Below are 14,589 nucleotides of genomic sequence, written 5' to 3' on the forward strand. Positions count from 1 at the left end.
GGGAAAAGAGAAATGTCTGCCCAGAGGCAGGCAGCAGGGAGCAGGGAAGGGAAACTGGGGATATTGGTGATAGGAAATGCACACGGGTGAAATATTTTATACGTTGTATAACTCAATCATGAACAACTTTGTAACTGTGTATCACAGATGATTCAATTAAGAAATTTATTTATTAAAATAAATATTAAAATATAAAAATTATTTATTAAAAATAAGGGACCAGAGAGATAGCATGGAGGTAAGGCATTTGCCTTGCATGCAGAAGGACAGTGTTCAAATCCAGGCATCCCATATGGTCCCCAGAGCCTGCCAGGAGCGACTTCTGAACATAGAGCCAGGAGTAACCTCTGAGTGCTGCTGGGTGTGACCCCAAAACCAAATAAATAAATAAATTTTAAAAGTGAAAGAAATTGGGGCCGGTGAGGTGGCGCTAGAGGTAAGGTATCTGCCTTGCAAGCACTAGCCAAAGAAGGACCACGGTTCGATCCCCCAACGTCCCATATGGTCCCCCAAGCCAGGGAAAATTTCTGAGCACTTTGCCAGGAGTAACCCCTGAGCATCAAATGGGTGTGGCCCCAAAACAAAACAAAACAAAGTGAAAGAAATTTTTAAAAAAGATAAACTGAGTTCAGTGAAAAAGAAACGTATGTCCTGTTGTACTATGAAAAGCTACAGGTCTAACTGAATCATTACCATAAGCTGGAAATTGTAGTGGCTGAATTACTAATTTATTTATTTAATTTATTGAAGCCGCATCCCCCTCCCTTTCTCCCTAGGTAACTTGACCTTACCTGCAAGACCCCGCCCATTCCTGGGAGGGGTCTTGGAAAAGGTAGATAAGGTATGGACCAGTGGGGATTAGGGCTTTTGGCTCTCTGGCTTTTGGCTGGCGCCCTCGCTTCTGGTCTTTGACCAGCATGGAGGTCAAAGGAAGATGCAGGGCTAGCGAAGAATGGCTGTGCTTGAAAGGTTATGATGTAGGCCACACACATGTGGTGGATAGGGTATGAATAAAGCTGATGCTTCCTGATGCCTGCCTGTGAGTGAGTTCAATACCCGTCACTTTCCTGGACCCCAGACCCGCCGGTTGATGGGGGATGAAGCCACGTGGTCGGGGCCTAAGGACAAAGGCCTCCATCCTTCACCATCCAGATCCATCGCTAATTATTTAACACTACAATTTATTAATGATTTAATTATTAAAACATCGTATTAATTTAATTGGCAGTTTAGTTATTAATGGTTATGTAGGACACTTGTAAAAACCATCTTCATAAGTTTACAGCATACAATGCTATTTTCCTTCATGAAATGAGAGCTCTACAGACTTAATTCATTTCACTTTTTAGTGAACTATGAAAAGATATTGTGCATCTCATGGTTTAATGATAACATGAACTTTTGTGTAAGTAAAAATTCTCCCATCACCAAGACAGTAAATGAGCAAACCGCCCTTTGTCTGACTTTAAGAACCACTGTCTCAGCTCTGTTTTTGCTTCCCTATAGAAGCTCCTACACAATGTTTATAGAGAACCTAAATAGTTACCACACACTTCAGCAGTGGAGTCAAGTATATCTCCTGGGTTTAGAGAAACTAAATTTGAATACATAAAAGTTGTTACAGGGGTGGGAGTTCAGTCTCCTGCTTTTTTAACACCCCATGCTACTTCTGGGAGTGACTCCAGAAACTGCTAAGAATTTGGAAATTTAAAAGAAAGCAACTTTATTCAACTAACGGTTCACACCACTATTTGACTAATTGAGTTAACCACCCAGCAATGTACATGTTTCTGCTAACCTCTCTTCATGAATCTACATTTCATGCTTTTGCTTTTTACCACTGGAATAATGCTTTTTCAGGATGGCTCTTTGGCCAAGGACTGAGCAGAAAATATATATGTGATGACCTGTGATATATCCCAGAAGCAAAAAGAACACATCTGTAATTCTTTGTTGTTTGTTGTTTGATTGTTTGGGTTTTTGGTTTGGGGGAAGTTAGGGTATATTTTTTTGTTTTTTGGGCCACAACCAATGGGGTTACTTATGGCTATGTGCTCAGAAATCGCTCCTGACTTGGGGGATCATATAGGATACCGGGGGATCAAACCTCGATCTGTCTTAGGCTAGAGTGCGCAAGGCAGATGCCTTAACACCTGAGCCACCTCTCCAGCACCACATCTGTAAATCTAACGTCTATGTAACTCTGAAAATGTGGCTTTCATCCTATAACATGTTCAGACATACCATATTAATTGTTGCTTATGAAGTATGTCATGATGTAGAGATGTCACAGAACCGCCCTTTCTTGGCATAAATGTGAACAAGAAGGAATATGCTGGCTTTTGTGAACACTAAACAAAAATACATCCTGAAATAAGTTAAGCTTCTGTTTGTGCCTCTCAAAAGTGGATTTTATTTTTGGACATCTTGCAACTAAGGTTTGGTAATATCCAGTTTATGAGACTATAATCTGATTTCAGGCCCATAACTGATGCCTTAGTGAGGTTCACACAGTCTTCCAGGATGTAAGGAAGTTGCACTAAGATTAAGTGGTTCCTCTCTACTTCCATTGCCTCTACTCTTTCCAGATTCTTTGTGGTCCTATTCTGTTCTCCAAAAGTATATTTCAATTACAAATGACCCTAGGTCTATATCTTCTGGCCTGACTACTTCTGCTCAGCTCCAAACTTGGTCTTTCCAAGAGCAAGCTGGACATTTACAGTGACTTTCAATCTCCAAGCTGCTAAATTAACCTCATCTCTGATCTCTTATTCTTCTAATTCCTCTCAGATTTCAAGAATTCTATTGTCAATCACCAGTTCTTTTCAAAACTTTTGCATAATTTAGGATTTGTCTCTAAATCTGAGAAAGTAACAGAACATGTGGATTTTTTCCTTTGAAATAACTCTTGAATCAGTCTTTTCCATTCTTACTCCTCCACCTAGGATCAAAATTTCTAAATTTATCATTCTGTTTGAATTAAAAGTTCTTCTATTCTATTCTACCTATTATTCTCCAAAATTATGATATAAGTAGACTGTTTGCCTGTTGAAAATTGTATAATGTCTAAGACATTCTACCCCTGCAAAGGACTAGTGTTTGTACTGTCTCTAAATGTCACTTTCTTTGTAACTTCTGTTTATTGGTTGTCCATTAAAAAATTGGTAGAAAATTTTTAAATATTTTAAATGTCAATATAGCTCAGAAGCCTTCCCACCTGTTCCCCTTCCAACTATTCGAGTTTTATTTTTTTTGCCAAGATTTTCTCATATCTACCTCCTCCCTGAACTCTCCCCCACTCAATCCATTTTAGCAGCTTTGTACCATCTATATGGTTTATTGTCACTTTTTGCATATTGTCATATGTGTTTTTTCTAAAGCACTTGCACCTCTATGTATTTTCTAGCAGAAACAAAAGGTCTTTGAGAACTGCTGAGGCATTTTTCTGTATTTTTCATATAGCAGTTTCCTGGAATAAAATAGTGTTAAATAGTCAAACATTCTTCAACCAAAAGGCCACAGACCAGTACTAGTCCTCAGTTGTAGAAATAGTTTGTTTTTTTTTTAAATCACTGGTCTGTGCTTAGTTATAACAACCAGTCAATATGCAGTGCTCCTGGCTTATGTTTTTCCCCCAAGAAACTGTAGGGGTTTTCCAAATAGTAAGTACAAGTAAGTACAAACTCACTTTGTGATGCAATTAGAATTTAATCATGGATATTTGTGATTGTTTAGTGATTCTCAATTAAACTAATTTTCTTGTTCTTCTGTAGAATCATGAAACACTTTAAGTTCTTATCAGATTAATAAGAATATAGCTATTAAATCATGACACAAGGATTATCAGGAAGCTCCACCGACTATGGCCCAGGGAAGAGGATTGTTCAGGCTGTTTTGTAAAACACCCAGAAATTGGCCTTTGATGGTTGATGGGAATGACTCAAGGATATCAGAACTCAGACTCTATCTAGATCTCCTTGGTCTCTTTAGCCCAAGACTTTCCTCCCCGATAAACCGATACAAATGCTGCTTTCCAACAGACAGATATTATGAGGACAAAGCATCGGAGAGTAAGTCATGCAAAATACATCCCACTTTGGAAAATTTCCAAAAAGCTTGCACTTTTGCTCAGAGGGATAGACTTTGGTAATCAGAACGGTATTTTACTATAGGCCACTTTTAAACATAGTCATTTGGGAAGAAATATAGTAAATAGTAATATAGTAATAATTACAAAAAATCTGTCTTCAAGTTATAGTTAAAAAAAATCTTATATACTCAAGAAAATTTCAGACTTAAAGAACATTACAGACCTGAAGAAAAAGTTCCTGGGAAACTGAATTGCCTACTAGTTTCTCTTTATATAACTTAAATGATTCTAGTGTTTCCCATTAAGGAAAATATAAGCCCTGTATAAGCAAACATGTAATTTATCCTCTAATTTAATTTTATGACTATCAGTTCCTACAGGCTTGAAGTCTGGAACAGGTGCTAATTGTAAAAAGCTTTTCTTCAGTAAATGTAAAGGCAACCTTTAGATGATTTTTCCTTTAAATATACACATCTAGACATACACATTTCATTTATATAATATCAAACTTAAAAACATGGAACAAACCTCATATTCCTAAATACCTGCTATGTCATCGTGTCCTTGGTTTGTTTCTAGCTACACTGAATCTATTTTATATAATTTATATTTATAACTTTTGTATGAATATTAATTGACAATGTTGACCTGTAAATATTTGTTGAATGGTCTTTATCCAGTTTCTGTGTCAATGTACTACTGGCTTCACAAGAGTTTTAGCAAGTTCTCCTTCATATCTCATTCTTGGGAGCAACAAACAGCAATAGAATCACCAGTTCTTGGGGCCAGTGAGGTGGCACTAGAGGTAAGGTGTCTGCCTTGCAAGCGCTAGCCAGGAAGGACCGCGGTTCGATTCCCCAGCGTCCCATATGGTCCCCCCAAGCCAGGGGCAATTTCTGAGCGCTTAGCCAGGAGTAACCCCTGAGCATCAAACGGGTGTGGGCCCCCCCCCACCAAAAAAAAAAAAAAAGAATCACCAGTTCTTTGAAACTGTTTATATTTCACTTGCAACACCCCACCTAGATATACACATTGTTTCATGCATATTTTCCAATTTATTGTCAAGAGTCTGAATAATCTGTTACTTTACATTTTTATCTATTTTTGCCTGGTTAATTATTCATTTATGTGCCCAGGGATCACATCTGATGGTGCTCAGGGAGCCATATATGATGTTGGGATATTAAACCTGAGTTAGCTGTGTACAAAACAAGTGCCCTACCTAATATACTGTCTCTCTGGTTCCATTTCTCCATTTCTTACATTGTAAATTTGATTTTTCCCTTTTGTTTCTTGGTCATATTTTGCCGATTTGAGTGCTTTCCAATTGCCTGGAGTTTTATTATTAGATCTACTTTTTTGTATTAGATTTCTCATAAATTCCTACTTTTGGCATTAGTTCTTTCCTGGAATTTTTAATTTAATAACATGGAACTTTTCATTGTAATAAGATACCACAATCTATAAATTTAATTTTCTATTAATATTTTGTCTCCTAATTATTTCCACTAGCACTTGAAACAAACCATGAACTAGCTCTATAACATAATATATTGTTATATATTATATATAACATTATAGAATAGAATGTTCAAGATACCAGTCAATGTACCTTTTGGTTGTGTTGTCTAGTTTCTCATAGTCTTCCATTATTGTCATCTTGACCTGTTTCTTTTTTCTTAAAATCTCAAAACAGGATGTTTTATGTCTCCTAACATTTCTTCTCATTCTTATTCTGCAAAGACAATACCGGTGTCAGTTTTGGTAGATAAACATTTCTAGTTGTTACACACTGCTTGTGAATGAGATCTTGAAATAAAGGCATCATTTGTTCTATATCCTTTGGATTAAAATATAATTTGCATATTAGTCTGCTGACTCTACTTTATTATTTTTTATTTATCTGGAATAATATTACTTACTGCATGTTATGCTTACATGTTGAAAATTTTCTTTCTATGGTCTTGACAGTTGATGGTCAACTTGGGTGGGAAGAAAATCTTTTCTTGAGTTTCTTGAAAATGTTAATTCAATATTGGAATGCTTTCTATTGTTTTTGAGAAATCCTCTGTCTACTTAGTCATCTACCTTCATGTACTGACTCTTTTTCCCTTGTAGTCCAAAGGAGTCTTTATCTTTGTGTAGTTTGGTTTTATAAAGCAAAGGCACTGAGTTGGTTATTTAGGGTTGGACTTTACAACAGTGCCAGTGAGACCTTTCATTGTAGATATTCAAAATATTTCACCGAGAATTGTTTTTATAGTTGTAGGTACTAATTCTGTGTTTCTGCTTCAACATTTTGTGTTGTTGTTCACTGCACCTCTAATATGAAGATTTATTCTTTCTTTGGCTTCCTTCAGAAGTTATAGCCCTAAAATATAGTTATTTAACTCATTGAATTTCTCTAAACTGAGGTAGTATTGGTTTATAAAACTTTCTACATTTTAGGATCATAACTTCTGATCACCTCTAAATTCATGCTCCCATACCACACCCACCACCAAGTGCCAATATTTCTTCACCATAATCCATTAAACTCCTTTTCTCCTTCAACAGTCTCAGTTCTGAAATCAGAGTCCAAGGGTTGGTTTGGGTTTGGCTTTGCCTATTTCCATGTTGTGTTTCCCTATAGCTAACAAATGTGATATATTTTTGTTATCCTTATAGTTTTTTTCTTTTTTCAAAATGCTTCTTTTTAATGATTAAATCAAGTTCTTTTATTGCTTCAAACTTCTCCATCATGTTCCATCTTTGAACCTCTGATTCAGTAATCCCAGGCATGTCTTCGAAGCTGTTCAGTCCCACTCACTGGATGGGTTGCATTTCTTTCCCTCTCTTTTGCCATTGGCTCTGGTAAAAGTAAATTTCCATAAGCCACTTTTTTTGTAAAATTTATATTTTTTTCTTATTTTGAGGGAATAAAACTGGCAGGCATCACTATAGACATTTAAAGCTTCCAGCATGATGGCTTTATTTGCATATATTCTGAAATGAGTGAAAATGATTACTGCCAGATCAGAATGATAATACAGTGGGTAGGACACTAGTCTACCCTAGCACTACATATAGTCTCAGCCAGAAGTTATTGCCATGAGTGCTTCCTGATCCTAGAGCCAGGACTGTTGTGTGTGGTCAAAACAAATAAACAAAGAAAGATTATTACAATAAGTTCAGGTACATCCCAACTATCATATATGTATCTTATTCTACAGATGGAATGGCAGAAATATTAATAAATAGACCATGGATGCTCAATGTTCAATGAGTTTTGCAGCCTCAAATGTTTTAAGGTCTAGAATCCATCCCTGAGAGATAGGAGAGGAAGAGAGAGAGAGAAAAAAAAGAGGTGAGGAGAAAGGTTAACTTAAATTAATTTGCTTTGGGGACTGAACAATAGCACAGCAGCAGGGCGTTTGCCTTGCATACTGACAACCCAGGACAGACCTCGGTTCAATCCCCGGTGTCCCATATGGTCTCCCAAGCCAGGAGCAATTTCTGAGTGCATAGTTAGTAGTAATCCCTGAATGTGACCGGGTGTGGCCCAAAACAAAACAACAAATTTTTTTAATTTAATTTTTTTTTATAAAGATAACTTTTAAAATTTACTCTTAGCATCTTTCTACATCACTCACATCTGAGCAAAAAGTTTTCTGGCACCATAAAAAGACCTTGGGGTGTGTAAATAAGTGAGTATGGAGCCTGTAGTTGTTCCCATGGCAGTATGCTTCAAGGGCGAAGAAACCTTGTATCTCTTAGGCCAAGGGAATTCCCATTCTAATTTCCCCCAATATCTAGTGTGCCTATGTAAAAATGGGGGGAAAAGAAGACGAAACAGAACCCTTTATTAAAAAGTTACTAGTCTGTTTTTGTTGTTGTTTTGTTTTGTTACCTTTTTCTTCTTTTTTTCCCTTTCTTCTTCTTCTAAATTGATATTTCTAACACCTAGATGGGCTTCTTTTAGTTTTTCTCTGTTTTGGTTGCCTTTTTTTCTTTTTTTTTTCTTCTCCCATATCTTTACTTATATCTCCAATAGAGCCACATTACTGGGATCACCTTGATCAGCCTCATAATTGGAGAGGAAAAAATGGATGGTACCAAGACAAGACAGTCATATGTTTATTTGGTGAAAATAAAAAATGATCAGACTTGAATACCAAGTCCAAAGTCAACAACAACAGTATTGATACCCAATCTACAACAAGCTGTACAATGGGGGGGGGGGGACAGATGCACTAGCATTACGGGGGGATATAGGAGGGAGATGTGGGATGCATGTGGGGAGCAGAGGTGGAGGGAAGACAACACTGATGGTAGGAATGCCTCTCATTCATTGTCACTATGTTACCTGAATGTTGCGGTGAAGGATTTGTAATTCACTTTAACTACAATAAAAATGTAAAAAATCTTTCTAATATAATATCAAGCTAGTAGCAACATAATTATATTTTGGGATTATTGCTCTTAGAAAAGCAATGGGTCCCTCTGACCACCTGTGTTATCTCTGTAGCAGCCTTTTAAAATAGAACTAAATAGAAATTATACTTCTACATTTCTGTGGACAGAGTCAGCAGTGTGCAGAATGTGTGTGTGACATTTCTAGCTCAAGAACACACACTTCCTTCATCAGATTTTTATTGCGTTTTTAAGGGAAAATAGGTGCTGGGGTCAAGTAAAGAAAGAAGCTTAGGTATGATGCTTCTCTTCTGCCTGAACACTTCCCTTTCTCTTTCCCTTCCTTAGGTACTAGCTAAATGTCATGGAGGACAAAGGGTATGTAGAAGTTAAGGTCTGGTTCCACTGCCCCCTCCAGGTCCAATCAATTGCCAGGAGGGCAAGTAGAGAAAGAGATTTATTGTAAACCAGTCAGCAAGTTGGCAGGTGCTGTGGATGTCTTGCGTCTCAGCAATTCTCGTGGGTCATAGCACTACACGATAGGAAAGAGGAAACACGAGCGGCCGAATATGAAATATGAAACCACACAGAGAATGTGGGGTCAACACTTTTCTGGCAGGAGTGCAACAAATTTAATTTTTTGAGCAGGGGAATTTATAGGGGTAAAATTAGCCACAGGTGAAGAATAATTGTAATCACAAAGCCTAGTATAACAATAACAATACCTAAGCTATGGTTGTGACTTAAAAATTCTAAGTTACAAGAGAGAAAGTCACAGCTCAAGGTAACTCCCTGCAAGCCACTTAAAATGCAAAATCAGGATTAGGAAGAAGTAGGAAATATCTAGAAACTTGATCCTCTAGGCTGGACTCTATATTATCAGAGGTCAAGTAAAGGGCGATACCAAAATCCCCAAGAATGAGCTTCCTTATTTCTAAAGCTTGATCTTACTAAGCTGGACTCTATTGTTTTAGAGGTTAAATGAAGGGAGGTATCAAATCCCCAAGAATGAGCTCCCCTATTTCTAAAGGAGGGTCAAAAGTCAAAATCTGTATTCTGGTTATGCCCTTGATTACCAGAAACTGCAGCTGCAAAGGACATATTTGAAAAAGAGAGAAAAAGTGTCTTTGCTTTTAGGGCTGACTATATCCAGAAAAAGGGGTTCTCAAAATAAACTTTGGTGCTGGAATTTCTGAGTCAAATTATTTGAAACAGGCCAATATTTTTGCCTGATATATATAAAGGAGAGATAGTCAGATACTGGCTGAAAATGTAATGCCAGGCATCTCTTTGGAAATTCCTCAACCATTCACGCAGGGGAAAAAGACGTCCACAGCGGGCCTTTTGAAGAACCCCATGGGGGTTAAATTAGTTCTACCCACCAGGAAAATCTGAGGATACATCTGGTGGGCTGAGCCTCCCTAAAAGCTTAGGCATGCCCTGGCAGGCAGGTGCCAATTCCCTGTCTTCAAAAACACTGTCCTGCCCACATGGCCCCAAAGAGCATATCTTACAAAAAAAGAGAACAGAAAAACACATTCTGGGAAACTATGGGTTGCAGACCCCCTAAGACATACTTCCCATATATCTAAAAATACAAACCAAATATTTCTAAGGGTTCAGCCTATTCTTCTCTGACCTTGGGGACAGGAACAAGATAATGAAAAGTGTCTCAACACAGAAGAGCTCACTGGGTTTTTTGTTTGTTTGTTGTTATTGTTTTCAATCCAGCCCTTACCTTTGTTGGTCCAGTTTCACTCCCTAAGTCTCCCTACCCATGTCCCCCCACGATGTATCTTCTGGCCATTCTCTATCCTTCCTCTGTATTTTTCCCATTTATTTACTTTTATTTAGTGGTTCCCATTATATTTCTTTTCTTTTCCTACTGTGATTTTCTCATATTTGTTTCTTCTGTACAGTTGTTCGCTGACCTGTCTCTTTCAATGGTTTTCAACTACTACTCCACACAGATGCCAGTTTGAAGGTAGAAAAGGGCTTGCAGAGGGGAAAATGGAGACAACAAGCTGGGATCATGCCTTTCTTCCTCTACTGCTGGGTGACCCAAGGTTCACACTGTACCTTGTAGGGGCAGCTCTTTTTGCAAACTTGCTCTTTATTTCTTCTTTGAGAAGTTTGGAAAGTCAAAATTACATACCTAGGTCTGGGCTCATGGCTCTTATTAAGAAATAACTTGTATATAGTGAGTGTATAATATATAATATATATACACACATACTCAATTCTCAATTCTCAATATATATTCAAAGAATATATATGCACTCAATTCCCAGTAATTTTTATTTTTTCTTTTATATCCCCCCTCTTCTCTTTCCTCTGTCCTTTTTCCTATCCCTTCCCTTTCTCTCCTTCCCTCTCCTTTTTCCTTCTCTCCTCTTCTCTCTCTTTCCTCTCCCCTCTCCCTATTCCCTTCTCCTCTCTCCCTGCACTCTCCCCAACCAGCTAGTGTCCTGAAATAGAAGCATCTCAAGATTTTTCTTGAGATTGGCAGAGAAATGAGCAAGTGTTGTGTGGATAAGCAGCCCCATCCTCAGCAGCTGGCAGAGCCCCATCCCATGGGTAGGAGAGGACTTGCATGGGGCGGTTTCTTAGAGAGCCACTGCTCGGGTGTCAGTGATGGGTTCCAGGACATTGCAGGGAAGATTCAAGGATCTGCTACCACTGGGATGTTTGAGGATTTTAGGAGTCTCAGAGAAAACCAGAAATATCATTCAAATAATAATGTTGCTCCACAGACAACAAGGGATATTTAAGATCTTCAAATACATCTCTTTTTTTGAGGTGGTCAAGAAGAAGGGAGTCTCCCAATCAGTATTCAGTAGATCCAGGGTCCTCTCCCAATGATTCTCTAAAGAGGGTGCAATGTGAGGATTCGAAGATGTGGTGCCCTGCGTTCTCAGTGCCAGGGATTACTTGGGTCACTCTTGCTCAGGAGCTTCCCTGACTGCATCCAGTGATGCTCATGTGGTGTCAGGGATCCAATAGGGATTAGCCACATGCCTATGCCTTTACTCCTGTACTCTCTTTCTCTAGCTCCCAGATGCATCTTAAGCTTCCATTGCAAACTCAAATTATCAACAGGCCTCCCAGATGCCACTAAAGAGGATGGATGCTTGCACCTTCATGGCCTATGATGCCATAACATTTGGCTGCAGCAGAATCTCCCAGACCACATCCTCAGGATGAAAATGAAGGCTCTGTTCACCACCAACCCAGCTGAAGGGTGAAAGCCTGAATGCATTAAAGTCTTCCCAATGCTGCACCCCAGAACCCCTCAGCCTACTGACCGCCACTTCCACCATCTTCATCCCAACATGCTCACAGCTCCCACAGGGTCCACATGATAAAAAGCAACCCACTCAGTCAATGTTAACTTTGCAGTGCTAGGGAGGAGTTAATTACATGCATGTCCATCTGTCGTGTGTATCAATTATGACCTCCTCTTCCCAGTAATAAACCTATGTGACTCCAGAAAGAATAGGCTTCCTTCTTCTGGTTGCTTCATGATAGTTCAGCAGTATCTTCTGGGAAAGTCCAGAATTTCAAAATGAATAAATATGTGAGGAACAACTTTGTTGTAAAGTTCTGTAAGAACTTCAAGGTTTTTTTAACAGAGCTGAAACTTGAAACTTTAAAACTTCCTGAATAATTTCTAATAAATTGAGATAAAAAGAATACTTTCACTTTGCCTTTTAGAGCAGTCATTAATCTTTTACTTACTTGATTTTCCCTCCTACTTTGTGATCCATGGACAAGGCCTGAAAAATGTTCTCATTCTTTGTTGTGTTTCCAAATGAGATTTGTCCAGAAAATTTCTATATTCTAGTCAGAAAAAAAATATAGGTGGATGAATGGATGGATGCATGGATAGATGGATGGGTAGGTGGATGGAGGACAGATGGACGGGTGGGTGAACAGACAGATAGTGGATGGATGGATTGATGGATGAATGGATGGGTGGGTGGGTGGATGGATGGATGAATGAAAAGATAGATATATTCTTTTTATGTATGAGGAAAATAAAGTATTCCAGTTATTAGTTAATAATTTAGTGAATCCTAGGCGAGGGTTAATGTCTTTTATCTTCCTGTATTTACTATTACCAGAACTCACTGTACTTGTAAGTCAACCTCCAAATTGTGCAAAATTATCTTCTTTGGGGGAGTGGAAGCACACCTTGGAATGCTCAGGAGTTACCCCCAGTTCAGTGTCTAGGTGCCAAGAATCAAATCCAGGGCTCCTGCATGCAAACTATGAGCTCAGATATTTGGGCTCTCTCTTTGGTCCTCTCATTTGTCTAAATCACTGTAGTCTTCCTAGTTTCTTCTCCAGAAGCTTCTATTCAATCTTGAAATGTCCAATCTATCTTTCTGTCTCACCTTTCTTCTATACTATTCACTTCTGTCTTTTTCAGCTCTGGCTGTGGGAAATCATGTTGTTATTCTTCTGGAACCTATGCTGTGTTCCTTTTGCTATTCAGGTAAACCAAGATTTTGGTTTCTCCAGTGGGATCATCCTGCTCCCAAAGTTTCAACGGATTTTAAGGTAGCATCTGACTGCTGCTGTTTTATAAACTCTGACACTTCTTCTCATGTGAAAGGCAACAAATTTACTCCCTTTAAAATGCAATATAACCTCAGTAGCTAGGTGGTCTGTTTAGTAGGTCCTCTATCATTTGGAGGCCTTACTGCTGGGGATCTTCACTCTTCACATGTCTGTCCAGATTATTTGGCAGGAGTAGAGGTATTTGGGCCACACCTGGACACGCTCAGGGATCACTGCTTCCCAGGTGCTCAAGAGCAACCTTGGTGTTGCTCAAAAGACCTTCTGTGGTGCCAAGAATTCAAACCAATTGTGGCCACTGCAACCACCCACAAAGCAAGTGCATCATCTCCTGTTCTATCTCCCTGGCCCTTTTATTTCGAGCATAGACTTTTCCAGTTGTGTGGGTGTGGTAAGGACTGACACAACTGGCATGAAATACAAAGTGGGAGGTGGAAGTCATTCTCCCTGTTCTCCATTCCCATCCTCAAATAGCTCTTGGAGGATCTCCTCCTCAGATCTCCAACTGATGTGAGAAAACATCCCATAGAGTTGTCATTTCTCTGACAGCCATTTCTGAGCTCAGCTTCTCCATCAATTGAATCCCATCTGCTTCCTTCCCTCCTTCAATTCCTGTCCCACTACTGCTTCCTCATTTCTCAGTAGTGCTTCATGATTTCTTGTCTCATGAATTCTGTCTCTTACCTATTCATTGGATCTTATATATCTCATTCATAACACAACAAAATAAAATGAGCCATTGCCCCCCACCAAAAATAATCCACATATGCAGCATAACTCTTCAGGAATCCCTAACTCTCACTAACCTGCCAGGGAGTCATAGCAGCTGGTAACATCACTGACAAACTGGCCTCTCTGATGCTTTCCTTTAGTGACTCATTTTTTTACCTGGCTAAACAACTGGGCTGCTATAAGATGCTGAAATAAATTCACTTTCCATTTTATTGCTTTCACAGCAATGGGTCCATCTTCCAAAGGATGAAAAGGTTGGGAAGATAGAGATCAAAAGAAAGGGGGAACTGACTTGGCTCCACTGGACAATGCCAGACAGCTACCCTGTATGGGAGAGAAACAACTACTTCAGCTGCAAACAATCATGAGAAGTGATGAATAGTGGGACAAAGGGTCATCATTACCCTGAAGGAAAAGGACAGACTGAAATGATAATGAATATGTTCGGGGAAGAATAATCTAACCTCATCTGGTATGGATGTGTGGCACCAGCGTGCGGGCTGCTGCATAGGGGACGATATTGACATTATTTATAGCAACAACGCAATGCTATGACAGAGATCCATGGTAAACAATGCCTCCCAAGGCAGCTGCTTTTCATTAAAAACATATAACAAAGAAGAGTGGGCCAAGGGCGGTCTGAAAGGGCGGCAATAAAGAGGGCTATCATCTTTGCTGAATCTGGGACTCATTTGCGTTCCTATTTTTATTTCCATTTACATTTTTTCTATCTGAACAAACTTTCTAATCTTTTTAGCCAGTTTCTTTTAAAAACACAATTCTATTTCGAGTTC

Source organism: Suncus etruscus, chromosome 14, assembly GCF_024139225.1.
Source record: "Suncus etruscus isolate mSunEtr1 chromosome 14, mSunEtr1.pri.cur, whole genome shotgun sequence".
Taxonomy (NCBI): Eukaryota; Metazoa; Chordata; class Mammalia; order Eulipotyphla; family Soricidae; genus Suncus; species Suncus etruscus.